At 45.7% G+C, this 16689-nt stretch overlaps 1 protein-coding gene and 1 long non-coding RNA gene across 6 annotated transcripts in view; one reads left to right on the forward strand and one right to left on the reverse strand.

Annotated features, from left to right (window-relative positions):
• LOC135055826 (uncharacterized) overlaps positions 1–16689 on the reverse strand; it is a 158248-nt gene that overhangs the window by 110996 nt on the left and 30563 nt on the right. The gene's annotated exons all lie outside the window — the stretch shown is intronic.
• DLGAP4 (DLG associated protein 4) overlaps positions 1–16689 on the forward strand; it is a 420667-nt gene that overhangs the window by 6085 nt on the left and 397893 nt on the right. The window lies entirely within an intron of this gene.

Consider the following 16689-nt stretch of genomic DNA (forward strand, 5'->3'; position numbering starts at 1 on the left):
TCACATGTTTGAAGAAATCCAATGCGTTTCGTCCGTTAGGACTTCATCAGGGGTTATAATAAGATATCAATATTTGTGAATTTCAAATATCAAGTCCAGACTATGCCATTGAACTCAAACAAGATATCAATTTATCATTGCCAACAAATATCAATGAAAAGTATAAAATGTGGTGCTGTGAACAATTCCTTCTGAATGTATCAATTGGTCACTTCACAATAATGAGTGAAAGTGATGAATAGAGTAATTCATGGACAAATAAAATCCTTCAACAATGCCTCAGGATTCACTTCACTGCTGTGAAGTGAATCCTGAGGCATTGTTGAAGGATTTTATTTGTTCACAGCCCCACATTTTATACTTTTCATTGATATTTGTTGGTGATGATAAATTGATATCTTGTTTGAGTTCAACGCATAGTCTGGACTTTTTTACATAAATGGTTTGATTTTCTGCGGTGGTTTAGCTCCCATGAGAATTCTGTTTTTTTTCTTCATTCTATCTTCTGTACCTACTCTGACAGGAGGTACTTCTCAGTGGTCCGAGCTCTTGTCAATTTAGCGCACTAGAGGGTCTTAATTGTTTCTATAATATATATATATACATACATACATACATACATACACACACACACACACACACACACACACACACACACACACATGAAAACCCCCCTGACTAAATCCTGCGTTTGCCCCTGATGCCCACATCTCAAATCCAACCAACTGCATACAAACACGCAGCAGTGGTCGCAGATCCTTCGATATAAATAACCATCTCAGTAACCCTATGGTATTGCTGAATGGCATACGGAAATTGAGATGCTGGCATCATGTTTTTTGCATATGGGATCACAGCTTACGGCATACAGGATCATATAGGCTAAGGCACTCCCCCAAAAATGTTTGCGACACGCCTGCATTTTTACCACTACTCCCTGTTACTTCCCCAAAATGGTCCCTGATTGCATATAAATCCCCACTGTGAGTGAGATCAGTAAAGTACCTCGACATGGGCACAGTGCGACCGCAGTGCATGTGAGGTCGGCCAATAATCGATCAACTCCATAAATATCTGCATCTCTGAATCAGGTCCTCTGTTATATCTTTTTGACATATCTTTTTGCACCATTCCCTAAATTAACCGGACTCAGGCTACCTGATCCATAGGCAACACTATCAGCCATTTATAGATAATCCAAATACCTACTGTTTGGCTGCACAGTAAAAAGAAATAAGCCATTAAAAACAATAAAGAATAAACTATAACTGCAATTCCACCAGAAAACATGTATTCTAATCATAAATCATTCAAATTCAGACTATATTTCAAAATTATACCTATGCACAATAGAAAACTCCACCCCTTTTAAAACTATTTTTAAGCATACACATGTATCCTATATAATGTATATGATAGTGGTAGTAGTGTTAATAATGTTACTATTACAACACTGTTGGTTCAATGGTGATCAATTAACAGACATCAATATTTAAAAATATCTTGGCGCTTAGCAACCTTTAACCTTTGGATTGGCAAGGACCACTCACAGATAATGTAAGGATTTATTTCTGGACAATCTGTCTGTACTAGCAATGCGGGGGCAGGAGAGTGGGTCATTTTAAAAATACATCTTCTGAATTTATCTCAAACATTTGGTCTGGTTCACCTCCCTCAGAGTTTCGGGTACATAATAACAATGACGCAACTCCTGAAGTACTCTTTCACACCTGCTGTAGCTTAAGACTTCCCCAGCAGCATTGTCAACATTTTATGAGCTGTCCATGGTGCTGAAACTCATTTTAAATTATGCATGTTTCATTTCACAAATTGGGCCACTAAGCAGTAACTGGTAACGCTGATTTGCTTTAATACTTTAGCATTATCCAGGAAAGATGAGAAATTTAGCTATAATATCCATATGTCAGCAGCTATTTACAGGGTTATTCTTAAAGAATATGTGGGACTTGTTATGTATCATATTTTGCATCTAACTGCAGATCGTATCAGATGTGTATACATCAATATTTTTGAGAGCATTGACTGTTAGTCAGACATCTTCTGATGGGAAAATAAATTGTAATTGTGATTCTCACTAGAGGGCATATAAAGTAGGGCCTTTATTATGTTAGAGCATAATAGCAACATTACTTTTAGCTTTCTTACAAGACAAGACAATACTTATCATATAGCAAATCACATAACAAGTAAAACATTGTTAAGGCATACATGGCTTCCTAGAAGGATAACAATTCCATCATGAAAATATGCTTTAAATGTAATATTGCTCTGAATGTTTTATGCAAGCATTAACCTTTTTTGTGTCTTCCTGTGTCTTTACGTTCTCTTTGTGCCAGTCTTTCATCATTGCCCAAGTACAAGTACAAATTACTGACCCAAGGGGATATTTATTTCCATGTTTGACTTCTTGTTTTGTCTCAACAACTGGCACAGTATAAAACCCCTTTCATTAATTTACAGTCTAATTAATATGCCAAATCATTGACTTTAAAGGCTGAAGCATTAAATTTGTAGGCCTCAATATGGATTTATGTTGATGAAACAAATGTCATGCACAGAGAGCCATAACACTACAGGATACAGTAAGGATAACAGATAATAAACTAAAAACTGGAAAAAAAATAAAGAGACTGCATTTCCATTTTTAGCTGTTACTTTTATCAATGGCCAACACGGAAGAAAACTTCAATGGAGGGTCTTTCAAAACTTTGGCCATCTTCTTAATGCAATATGCATTATTAGATATGAAAGCAGTATCTGGGGACATTTAAAGGAATCTATCATAAGAGATATTGCAATATAGTTTCCCTACACTTTTTGGTGGGTGCATGCATATGGAGATATCTTTCCAAGTACATTAGCAAGCAGAAAGGGACTGATGTAGAGATTATACTAACACACTGCATTGCGTGATTGTGTTGCGTGATAGCGTTGCACATGCTCAGAAAGTGAACACACAAATACAGTATGCACATAAGCAAACCTCCAGACATTTTGCTCATAGTAAACCTCACTAACAGATAGGTGGAACAGCAGTTGTGTAGATGCTTTGTTACTTAGCTGACATTCAGTAAGGGCATGTTCATGCAAATGCAGCTCATATAGGTCAGCAGTTAAGTGCTATGTGCTGTTAGGAGGCATTTCTTTTGCACATGCTAATGGGCAAGTACAAATATACTAATGATGATGATGACTTGTTGTAAGCTAGACACATATGCTGCTGATGCAGAGGAGTAGGCATCTTGAGAATGAAAAACTGCATATGTGCGGAAATACTCTCTTTGTACATGCTCGTATTTTCAGAAATGTATACTCATCAGAAAAGAGGATTTGTTTGTGGACTAAGATTTAGATCAGGTTCATGGGTTAAAAAAGGTGTATTTAAAACAGCATTCCCTAGTTTGAGGATGGCCTTACAGAACATCAATCATCCAACAGTCGATGTGTCCCCTCACTTTCATGATTCTTTTAAGATGTGACAATGAGGCTGAATCCATTGGTGTATTTATAATGGGTGCAGGGTGTGAGGTGCACACCTGCCCCTGGGTCTTGGGGGGCCCTTTTCACACACCCTGCAGCCATATAATTATACTGCATCTGCAGTAATCACCAGGAAAATGGCTTGCTGGGCATTTTTCCCACGGGTTTGCACATGCGCAGTAGAGAAGTACATAGAACAGGTACCATGTTTCCAGAGAGCTGTGCAAGCACAGTAATCTCTGACACAATGCTAGAATCCACTGCGCCACAGAGATGCCCACATGAAGTCTGAACATAGCCTCCTCCTCTCTTAAACCGCCCCTGGCTGAACCAAACAGTATCTTAGGGGGAAAAATTTGAATGTTTCTTTAAATGAAGAGGGTGATAACTAGAGATGTGCACCGGAAATTTTTCGGGTTTTGTGTTTTGGTTTTGGATTCGGTTCCGCGGCCGTGTTTTGGATTCGGACGCGTTTTGGCAAAACCTCCCTGAAAATTTTTTGTCGGATTCGGGTGTGTTTTGGATTCGGATGTTTTTTTTACAAAAAACCCTCAAAAACAGCTTAAATCAGAATTTGGGGGTAATTTTGATCCCATAGTATTATTAACCTCAATAACCACAATTTCCACTCATTTCCAGTAGTGATGAGCGGGTTCAGATCCTCGGGATCCGAACCCCCCCAACTTCACCCATTTTACACGGTTCCGAGGCAGACTCAGATCTTCCCGCCTTGCTCGGTTAACCCGAGCGCGCCCGAACGTCATCATCCCGCTGTCGGATTCTCGCGAGATTCGTATTCTATATAAGGAGCCGCGCGTCACCGCCATTTTCACTCGTGCTTTGGAGATGATAGCGAGAGGACGTGGCTGCGTTCTCTCAGTTTCTGTGTTCAGTGTGCTGCAAATATCTGCTCAGTGTGCTGCAAATATCTGCTCAGTGTGCTTGCAAATATCTGTGCTCAGTGTGCTGAAAATATCTACGTTCTCTGCCTGAAAAACGCTCCATATCTGTGCTGCATTGTAGTATATAGTAAGAGGACAGTGCAGAATATTGCTGTGACCACCAGTATATATATAGCAGTACGGTACAGTAGTACACTGCTCTACCTCTGTGTCGTCAAGTATACTATGCATCCATACCTGTGCTGCATTTTAGTTGTGCACAGTATATAGTAGGAGGGGACAGTGCAGAATGTTGCTGTGACCACCAGTATATATTTAGCAGTACGGTACAGTAGTCCACTGCTCTACCTCTGTGTCGTCAAGTATACTATGCATCCATACCTGTGCTGCATTTTAGTTGTGCGCAGTATATAATAGGAGGGGACAGTGCAGAATGTTGCTGTGACCACCAGTATATATATAGCAGTACGGTACAGTAGTCCACTGCTCTACCTCTGTGTCGTCAAGTATACTATGCATCCATACCTGTGCTGCATTTTAGTTGTGTGCAGTATATAGTAGGAGGGGACAGTGCAGAATGTTGCTGTGACCACCAGTATATATATATATAGCAGTACGGTACAGTAGTCCACTGCTCTACCTCTGTGTCGTCAAGTATACTATGCATCCATACCTGTGCTGCATTTTAGTTGTGCGCAGTATATAATAGGAGGGGACAGTGCAGAATGTTGCTGTGACCACCAGTATATATATATAGCAGTACGGTACAGTAGTCCCCTGCTCTACCTCTGTGTCGTCAAGTATACTATGCATCCATACCTGTGCTGCATTTTAGTTGCAGTATATAGTAGGAGGGGACAGTGCAGAATGTTGCTGTGACCACCAGTATATATATAGCAGTACGGTACAGTAGTCCACCGCTCTACCTCTATGCCGTCAAGTATACTATGCATCCATACCTGTGCTGCATTTTAGTTGTGCGCAGTATATAGTAGGAGGGGACAGTGCAGAATGTTGCTGTGACCATCAGTATATATATAGCAGTACGGTACAGTAGTCCACTGCTCTACCTCTGTGTTGTCAAGTATACTATGCATCCATACCTGTGCTGCATTTTAGTTGCAGTATATAGTAGGAGGGGACAGTGCAGAATGTTGCTGTGACCACCAGTATATATATATAGCAGTACGGTACAGTAGTCCACTGCTCTACCTCTATGCCGTCAAGTATACTATGCATCCATACCTGTGCTGCATTTTAGTTGTGCGCAGTATATAATAGGAGGGGACAGTGCAGAATGTTGCTGTGACCATCAGTATATATATAGTAGTACGGTACAGTAGTCCACTGCTCTACATCTGTGTTGTCAAGTATACTATGCATCCATACCAGTGCTGCATTTTAGTTGCAGTATATAGTAGGAGGGGACAGTGCAGAATGTTGCTGTGACCACCAGTATATATATATAGCAGTACGGTACAGTAGTCCACTGCTCTACCTCTGTGTCGTCAAGTATACTATGCATCCATACCTGTGCTGCATTTTAGTTGCAGTATATAGTAGGAGGGGACAGTGCAGAATGTTGCTGTGACCACCAGTATATATATAGCAGTACGGTACAGTAGTCCACCGCTCTACCTCTATGCCGTCAAGTATACTATGCATCCATACCTGTGCTGCATTTTAGTTGTGCGCAGTATATAGTAGGAGGGGACAGTGCAGAATGTTGCTGTGACCATCAGTATATATATAGCAGTACGGTACAGTAGTCCACTGCTCTACCTCTGTGTTGTCAAGTATACTATGCATCCATACCTGTGCTGCATTTTAGTTGCAGTATATAGTAGGAGGGGACAGTGCAGAATGTTGCTGTGACCACCAGTATATATATATAGCAGTACGGTACAGTAGTCCACTGCTCTACCTCTATGCCGTCAAGTATACTATGCATCCATACCTGTGCTGCATTTTAGTTGTGCGCAGTATATAATAGGAGGGGACAGTGCAGAATGTTGCTGTGACCATCAGTATATATATAGTAGTACGGTACAGTAGTCCACTGCTCTACCTCTGTGTTGTCAAGTATACTATGCATCCATACCTGTGCTGCATTTTAGTTGCAGTATATAGTAGGAGGGGACAGTGCAGAATGTTGCTGTGACCACCAGTATATATATATAGCAGTACGGTACAGTAGTCCACTGCTCTACCTCTATGTCGTCAAGTATACTATGCATCCATACCTGTGTTGCATTTTAGTTGTGCGCAGTATATAGTAGGAGGGGACAGTGCAGAATGTTGTTGTGACCACCAGTATATATATAGCAGTACGGTAAAGTAGTCCACTGCTCCACCTCTGTGTCGTCAAGTATACTATGCATCCATACCTGTGCTGCATTTTAGTTGTGTGCAGTATATAGTAGGAGGGGACAGTGCAGAATGTTGCTGTGACCACCAGTATATATATAGCAGTACGGTAAAGTAGTCCACTGCTCTACCTCTGTGTCGTCAAGTATACTATGCATCCATACCTGTGCTGCATTTTAGTTGTGCGCAGTATATAATAGGAGGGAACAGTGCAGAATGTTGCTGTAACCACCAGTATATTTATATAGCAGTACGGTACAGTAGTCCACTGCTCTACCTCTGTGTCGTCAAGTATACTATGCATCCATACCTGTGCTGCATTTTAGTTGTGCGCAGTATATAGTAGGAGGGGACAGTGCAGAATGTTGCTGTGACCACCAGTATATATATAGCAGTATGGTACAGTAGTCCATTGCTCTACCTCTGTGTCGTCAAGTATACTACAAAAGTTCAGTAAAATGACCCAAAAATCTAAATTAAAAGCGTCTGATGAGAAGTGTAAACTTGCCAATATGCCATTTACGACACGGAGTGGCAAGGAACTGCTGAGGCCCTGGCCTATGTTCATGGCTAGTGGTTCAGATTCACATGAGGATGGTAGCACTCATCCTCTCGCTAGAAAACTGCAGTGCTACTCCTAGATGGGCCAGATGTTTGTGTCGGCCACTTGGGTCGCTTAGCTTAGCCACACAGCTACCTCATTGCACCTCTTTTTTTCTTTGCATCATGTGCTGTTTGGGGACTATTTTTTTAAATCTGCCATCCTGTCTGACACTGCAATGCCACTCCTAGATGGGCCAGGTGTTTGTGTCGGCCACTTGGGTTGCTTAGCCATCCAGCGACCTTGGTGCACCTATTTTTTTCTTTGCATCATGTGCTGTTTGGGGACTATTTTTTAAATCTGCCATCCTGTCTGACACTGCAGTGCCACCACTCCTAGATGGGCCAGGTGTTTGTGTCGGCCACTTGGGTCGCTTAGTTTAGCCATCCAGCGACCTTGGTGCACCTCTTTTTTTCTTTGCATCATGTGCTGTTTGGGGACTATTTTTTAAATCTGCCATCCTGTCTGACACTGCAGTGCCACTCCTAGATGGGCCAGGTGTTTGTGTCGGCCACTTGGGTCGCTTAGCTTAGTCACACAGCTACCTCATTGCCCCTCTTTTCTCTGACGTCCTAAGTGGATGCTGGGGACTCCGTCAGGACCATGGGGAATAGCGGCTCCGCAGGAGACAGGGCACAAAAGTAAAAGCTTTAGGATCAGGTGGTGTGCACTGGCTCCTCCCCCTATGACCCTCCTCCAAGCCTCAGTTAGGTTTTTGTGCCCGGCCGAGAAGGGTGCAATCTAGGTGGCTCTCCTAAAGAGCTGCTTAGAGTAAAAGTTTTGTTAGGTTTTTTATTTTCAGTGAGTCCTGCTGGCAACAGGCTCACTGCAACGAGGGACTTAGGGGAGAAGAAGTGAACTCACCTGCGTGCAGGATGGATTGGCTTCTTAGGCTACTGGACACTAGCTCCAGAGGGACGATCACAGGTACAGCCTGGATGGGTCACCAGAGCCGCGCCGCCGACCCCCTTGCAGATGCTGAAGAGAGAAGAGGTCCAGAAATCGGCGGCTGAAGACTTCTCAGTCTTCATGAGGTAGCGCACAGCACTGCAGCTGTGCGCCATTGCTCTCAGCACACTTCACACCAACGGTCACTGAGGGTGCAGGGCGCTTGGGGGGGCGCCCTGGGCAGCAATGAAAGTACCTATGCTGGCTAAAAATACATCACATATAGCCCCTGGGGCTATATGGATGTATTTAACCCCTGCCAGGTTGTCAGAAAAACGGGAGAAGAAGCCCGCCGAAAAGGGGGCGGGGCCTATTCTCCTCAGCACACAGCGCCATTTTCCTACACAGCTCCGCTGCTAGGAAGGCTCCCAGGCTCTCCCCTGCACTGCACTACAGAAACAGGGTTAAAACAGAGAGGGGGGGCACTTATTTGGCGATATTATTATATATTAAGATGCTATAAGGGAAAACACTTATATAAGGTTGTCCCTGTATAATATAGCGTTTTGGTGTGTGCTGGCAAACTTTCCCTCTGTCTCCCCAAAGGGCTAGTGGGGTCCTGTCCTCTATCAGAGCATTCCCTGTGTGTGTGCTGTGTGTCGGTACGTGTGTGTCGACATGTATGAGGACGATGTTGGTGAGGAGGCGGAGCAATTGCCTGTAATGGTGATGTCACTCTCTAGGGAGTCGACACCGGAATGGATGGCTTATTTAGGGAATTACGTGATAATGTCAACACGCTGCAAGGTCGGTTGACGACATGAGACGGCCGGCAAACCAATTAGTACCTGTCCAGGCGTCTCAAACACCGTCAGGGGCTTTAAAACGCCCATTTACCTCAGTCGGTCGACACAGACACAGACACGGACACTGACTCCAGTGTCGACGGTGAAGAAACAAACGTATTTTCCATTTGGGCCACACGTTACATGTTAAGGGCAATGAAGGAGGTGTTACATATTTCTGATACTACAAGTACCACAAAAGAGGGTATTATGTGGGGTGTGAAAAAACTACCTGTAGTTTTTCCTGAATCAGATAAATTAAATGAAGTGTGTGATGATGCGTGGGTTTCCCCCGATAGAAAATTATTGGCGTTATACCCTTTCCCGCCAGAAGTTAGGGCGCGTTGGGAAACACCCCTTAGGGTGGATAAGGCGCTCACACGCTTATCAAAACAAGTGGCGTTACCGTCTCCAGATACGGCCGCCCTCAAGGAGCCAGCTGATAGGAGGCTGGAAAATATCCTAAAAAGTATATACACACATACTGGTGTTATACTGTGACCAGCGATCGCCTCAGCCTGGATGTGCAGCGCTGGGGTGGCTTGGTCGGATTCCCTGACTGAAAATATTGATACCCTTGACAGGGACAGTATTTTATTGACTATAGAGCATTTAAAGGATGCATTTCTATATATGCGAGATGCACAGAGGGATATTTGCACTCTGGCATCAAGAGTAAGTGCGATGTCCATATCTGCCAGAAGATATTTATGGACACGACAGTGGTCAGGTGATGCAGATTCCAAACGGCACATGGAAGTATTGCCGTATAAGGGGAGGAGTTATTTGGGGTCGGTCCATCGGACCTGGTGGCCACGGCAACAGCTGGAAAATCCACCTTTTTTACCCCAAGTCACATCTCAGCAGAAAAAGACACCGTCTTTTCAGCCTCAGTCCTTTCGTCCCCATAAGGGCAAGCAGGCAAAAGGCCAGTCATATCTGCCCAGGGATAGAGGAAAGGGAAGAAGACTGCAGCAGGCAGCCCATTCCCAGGAACAGAAGCCCTCCACCGCTTTTGCCAAGTCCTCAGCATGACGCTGGGGCCGTACAAGCGGACTCAGGTGCGGTGGGGGGTCGTCTCAAGAGTTTCAGCGCGCAGTGGGCTCACTCGCAAGTGGACCCCTGGATCCTACAAGTAGTATCCCAGGGGTACAGATTGGAAATTCGAGACGTCTCCCCCTCGCAGGTTCCTGAAGTCTGCTTTACCAACGTCTCCCTCCGACAGGGAGGCAGTATTGGAAACAATTCACAAGCTGTATTCCCAGCAGGTGATAATCAAAGTACCCCTCCTACAACAAGGAAAGGGGTATTATTCCACACTATATTGTGGTACTGAAGCCAGACGGCTCGGTGAGACCTATTCTAAATCTGAAATATTTGAACACTTACATAAAAAGGTTCAAATCAAGATGGAGTCACTCAGAGCAGTGATAGCGAACCAGGAAGAAGGGGACTATATGGTGTCCCTGGACATCAAGGATGCTTACCTCCATGTCCCAATTTGCCCTTCTCACCAAGGGTACCTCAGGTTCGTGGTACAAAACTGTCACTATCAGTTTCAGACGCTGCCGTTTGGATTGTCCACGGCACCCCGGGTCTTTACCAAGGTAATGGCCGAAATGATGATTCTTCTTCAAAGAAAAGGCGTCTTAATTATCCCTTACTTGGACGATCTCCTGATAAGGGCAAGGTCCAGAGAACAGTTGGAGGTCGGAGTAGCACTATCTCAAGTAGTTCTACGACAGCACGGGTGGATTCTAAATATTCCAAAATCGCAGCTGTCTCCGACGACACGTCTGCTGTTCCTAGGGATGATTCTGGACACAGTCCAGAAAAAGGTGTTTCTCCCGGAGGAGAAAGCCAGGGAGTTATCCGAGCTAGTCAGGAACCTCCTAAAACCAGGAAAAGTGTCAGTGCATCATTGCACAAGGGTCCTGGGAAAAATGGTGGCTTCTTACGAAGCGATTCCATTCGGCAGATTTCACGCAAGAACTTTTCAGTGGGATCTGCTGGAAAAATGGTCCGGATCGCATTTTCAGATGCATCAGCGGATAACCCTGTCTCCAAGGACAAGGGTGTCTCTTCTGTGGTGGCTGCAGAGTGCTCATCTACTAAAGGGCCACAGATTCGGCATTCAGGACTGGGTCCTGGTGACCACGGATGCCAGCCTGAAAGGCTGGGGAGCAGTCACACAAGGAAAAAATTTCCAGGGAGTGTGATCAAGTCTGGAGACTTCTCTCCACATAAATATACTGGAGCTAAGAGCAATTTACAATGCTCTAAGCTTAGCAAGACCTCTGCTTCAAGGTCAGCCGGTATTGATCCAGTGGGACAACATCACGGCAGTCGCCCACGTAAACAGACAGGGCGGCACAAGAAGCAGGAGGGCAATGGCAGAAACTGCAAGGATTCTTCGCTGGGCGGAAAATCATGTGATAGCACTGTCAGCAGTGTTCATTCCGGGAGTGGACAACTGGGAAGCAGACTTCCTCAGCACGACCTCCACCCGGGAGAGTGGAGACTTCATCGGTAAGTCTTCCACATGATTGTGAACCGTTGGGAAAGACCAAAGGTGGACATGATGGCGTCCCGCCTGAACAAAAATCTGGACAGGTATTGCGCCAGGTCAAGAGACCCTCAGGCAATAGCTGTGGACGTTCTGGTAACACCGTGGGTGTACCAGTCGGTGTATGTGTTCCCTCCTCTGCTTCTCATACCTAAGGTACTGAGAATTATAAGACGTAGAGGAGTAAGAACTATACTCGTGGCTCCGGATTGGCCAAGAAGGACTTGGTACCCGGAACTTCAAGAGATGCTCACAGAGGACTCATGGCCTCTGCCGCTAAGAAGGGACTTGCTTCAGCAAGTACCATGTCTGTTCCAAGACTTACCGCGGCTGCGTTTGACGGCATGGCGGTTGAACGCCGGATCCTAAGGGAAAAAGGCATTCCGGAAGAGGTCATTCCTACCCTGGTCAAAGCCAGGAAGGAGGTGACCGCACAACATTATCACCACATGTGGTGAAAATATGTTGCGTGGTGTGAGGCCAGGAAGGCCCCACGAAGAAATTTCAACTCGGTCGATTCCTGCATTTCCTGCAAACAGGAGTGTCTATGGGCCTCAAATTGGGGGTCCATTAAGGTTCAAATTTCGGCCCTGTCGATTTTCTTCCAGAAAGAATTGGCTTCAGTTCCTGAAGTCCAGAAGTTTGTCAAGGGAGTACTGCATATACAACCCCCTTTTGTGCCTCCAGTGGCACTGTGGGATCTCAACGTAGTTCTGGGATTCCTCAAATCACATTGGTTTAAACCGCTCAAATCTGTGGATTTGAAATATCTCACATGGAAAGATGACCATGATGTTGGCCCTGGCCTCGGCCAGGCGAGTGTCAGAATTGGCGGCTTTGTCTCACAAAAGCCCATATCTGATTGTCCATTCGGACAGGGCAGAGCTGCGGACTCGTCCCCAGTTTCTCCCTAAGGTGGTGTCAGCGTTTCACCTGAACCAGCTTATTGTGGTACCTGCGGCTACTAGGGACTTGGAGGACTCCAAGTTGCTAGATGTTGTCAGGGCCCTGAAAATATAGGTTTCCAGGACGGCTGGAGTCAGGAAAACTGACTTGCTGTTATCCTGTATGCACCCAACAAACTGGGTGCTCTTGCTTCTAAGCAGACGATTGCTAGTTGGATGTGTAGTACAATTCAGCTTGCACATTCTGTGGCAGGCCTGCCACAGCCAAAATATGTAAATGCCCATTCCACAAGGAAGGTGGGCTCATCTTGGGCGGCTGCCCGAGGGGTCTCGGCTTTACAACTTTGCCGAGCTGCTACTTGGTCAGGGGCACACCCTGGCTGAGGAGGACCTGGAGTTCTCTCACTCGGTGCTGCAGAGTCATCCGCACTCTCCCGCCCGTTTGGGAGCTTTGGTATAATCCCCATGGTCCTGACGGAGTCCCCAGCATCCACTTAGGACGTCAGAGAAAATAAGAATTTACTTACCGATAATTCTATTTCTCGTAGTCCGTAGTGGATGCTGGGCGCCCATCCCAAGTGCGGATTGTCTGCAATACTTGTACATAGTTATTGTTACAAAAATCGGGTTATTATTGTTGTGAGCCATCTTTTCAGAGGCTCCGCTGTTATCATGCTGTTAACTGGGTTCAGATCACAGGTTGTACAGTGTGATTGGTGTGGCTGGTATGAGTCTTACCCGGGATTCAAAATCCTTCCTTATTGTGTACGCTCGTCCGGGCACAGTATCCTAACTGAGGCTTGGAGGAGGGTCATAGGGGGAGGAGCCAGTGCACACCACCTGATCCTAAAGCTTTTACTTTTGTGCCCTGTCTCCTGCGGAGCCGCTATTCCCCATGGTCCTGACGGAGTCCCCAGCATCCACTACGGACTACGAGAAATAGAATTATCGGTAAGTAAATTCTTATTTTTTTCTTTGCATCATGTGCTGTTTGGGGACTATTTTTTAAATCTGCCATCCTGTCTGACACTGCAGTGCCACTCCTAGATGGGCCAGGTGTTTGTGTCGGCCACTTGGGTCGCTTAGCTTAGTCACACAGCTACCTCATTGCACCTCTTTTTTTCTTTGCATCATGTGCTGTTTGGGGACTATTTTTTAAATCTGCCATCCTGTCTGACACTGCAGTGCCACTCCTAGATGGGCCAGGTGTTTGTGTCGGCCACTTGGGTCGCTTAGCTTAGCCATCCAGCGACCTCGGTGCAAATTTTAGGACTAAACATAATATTGTGAGGTGTGAGGTGTTCAGAATAGACTGGAAATGAGTGGAAATTATGGTTATTGAGGTTAATAATACTATGGGATCAAAATGACCCCCAAATTCTATGATTTAACCCGAATCTGACAAAAAAATTTCAGGGAAGTTTTGCCAAAATGCGTCCGAATCCAAAACACGGCAGTGGAACCGAATCCAAATCCAAAACACAAAACCCGAAAAATTTCCGGTGCACATCACTAATTTGCAGTCTATTCTGAATACCTCACAGCTCACAATATTATTTTTAGTCCTAAAATTTGCACCAAGGTCGCTGGATGACTAAGCTAAGCGACCCAAGTGGCCGGCACAAACACCTGGCCCATCTAGGAGTGGCACTGCAGTGTCAGACAGGATGGCACTTAAAAAAATTAGCCCCAAACATCACATGATGCAAAGATAAATAAATAAAAAAAGAGGTGCAAGATGGAATTGTCCTTGGGCCCTCCCACCCACCCTTATGTTGTATAAACAGGACATGCACACTTTAACAAACCCATCATTTCAGCGACAGGGTCTGCCACACGACTGTGGCTGAAATGACTGGTTGGTTTGGGCCCCCACCAAAAAAGAAGCAATCAGTCTCTCCTTGCACAAACTAGCTCTACAGAGGCAAGATGTCCACCTCCTCCTCATCCTCCGATTCATCACCCTTTTCACTGTGTACATCCCCTTCCTCACAGAGTATTAATTCGTCCCCACTGGAATCCACCATCTCAGGTCCCTGTGTACTTTCTGGAGGCAATTGCTGGTGAATGTCTCCACGGAGGAATTGATTATAATTCATTTTGATGAACATCATCTTCACCACATTTTGTGGAAGTAACCTCGTACGCCGATCGCTGACAAGGTGACCGGCTGCACTAAACACTCTTTCGGAGTACACACTGGAGGGGGGGCAACTTAGGTAAAATAAAGCCAGTTTGTGCAAGGGCCTCCAAATTGCCTTTTTCCTGCCAGTATACGTACGTACTGTCTGACGTGCCTATTTGGATGCTGTCACTCATATAATCCTCCACCATTCTTTCAATGGTGACAGAATCATATGCAGTGACAGCAGACGACATGTCAGTAATCGTTGGCAGGTCCTTCAGTCCGGACCAGATGTCAACACTTGCTCCTGACTGCCCTGCATCACCGCCAGTGGGTGGTTTTGGAAATCTGATCCTTTTCCTGGCAGCTCCAGTGGCGGGAGAAAATGAAGGAGGAGCTGTTGGCGGGTCACGTTCCGCTTGACTTGACAAGTGTCTCACCAGCAGGTCTTTGAACATCTGCAGACTTGTGTCTGCCAGAAAGAGAGATACAACATAGGCTTTAAACCTAGGATCGAGCACGGTGGCCAAAATGTAGTGCTCTGATTTCAACAGATTGACCACCCGTGAATCCTGGTTAAGCGAATGAAGGGCTCCATCCACAAGTCCCACATGCCTAGCAGAATCGCTCTGTTTTATCTCCTCCTTCAATCTCTCCAGCTGCTTCTGCAAAAGCCTGATGAGGGGAATGACCTGACTCAGGCTGGCAGTGTCTGAACTGACTTCACGTGTGGCAAGTTCAAAGGGTTGCAGAACCTTGCACAACGTTGAAATCATTCTCCACTGTGCTTGAGTCAGGTGCATTCCCCCTCCTTTGCCTATATCGTAGGCAGATGTATAGGCTTGAATGGCCTTTTGCTGCTCCTCCATCCTCTGAAGCATATAGAGGGTTGAATTCCACTTCGTTAGCACCTCTTGCTTCAGCTGATGGCGGGGAACGTTCAGGAGTGTTTGCTGCTGCTCCAGTCTTCGGCACGTGGTGGCTGAATGCCGAAAGTGGCCCGCAATTCTTCTGGCCACCGATAGCATCTCTTGCACGCCCCTGACGTTTTTTAAATAATTCTGCACCACCAAATTCAATGTATGTGCAAAACATGGGACGTGCTGGAATTTGCCCGATTGTAATGCACGCACAATATTAGTGGCGTTGTCCGATGTCACAAATCCCCAGGAGAGTCCAATTGGGGTAAGCCAATCTGCGATGATGTTCCTCAGTTTCCGTAAGAGGTTGTCAGCTGTGTGCCTCTTATGGAAAGCGGTGATACAAAGCGTAGCCTGCCTAGGAACGAGTTGGCGTTTGCGAGATGCTGCTACTGGTGCCGCCGCTGCTGTTCTTCCTGCGGGAGGCAATACATCTACCCAGTGGGCTGCCACAGTCATATAGTCCTGAGTCTGCCCTGCTCCACTTGTCCACATGTCCGTGGTTAAGTGGACACTGGGTACAACTGCATTTTTTGGGACACTGGTGAGTCTTTTTCTGACGTCTGTGTACATTCTCGGTATCGCCTGCCTAGAGAAGTGGAACCTAGATGGTATTTGGTAGCAGGGACACACTACCTCAAGACATTCTCTAATTGCCTGTGAACTAACGGCGGACACCGGACACACGTCTAACACCAACACAGCTGCCAAGGCCTGAGTTATCCACTTTGCAACAGGATGACTGCTGTGATATTTCATCTTCCTCGCAAAGGACTGTTGGACAGTCAATTGCTTACTGGAAGTAGTACAAGTGGTCTTCCGACTTCCCCTCTGGGATGACGATCGACTCCCAGCAGCAACAATAGCAGCGCCAGCAGTAACAACAGCAGCAGTAGGCGTTCCACTCAAGGATCCATCAGAGGAATCCCAGTCAGGAGAGGACTCGTCAGACTTGCCAGTGACATGGCCTGCAGGACTATTGGCGTTCCTGTCTAAGGGGGAAATTGACATTGAGGGAGTTGGTGGTGTGGTTTGCAGGAGCTTGGTACAAGAGGAAGAAGGGATTTAG

Source organism: Pseudophryne corroboree, chromosome 3, assembly GCF_028390025.1.
Source record: "Pseudophryne corroboree isolate aPseCor3 chromosome 3, aPseCor3.hap2, whole genome shotgun sequence".
NCBI lineage: Eukaryota > Metazoa > Chordata > Amphibia > Anura > Myobatrachidae > Pseudophryne > Pseudophryne corroboree.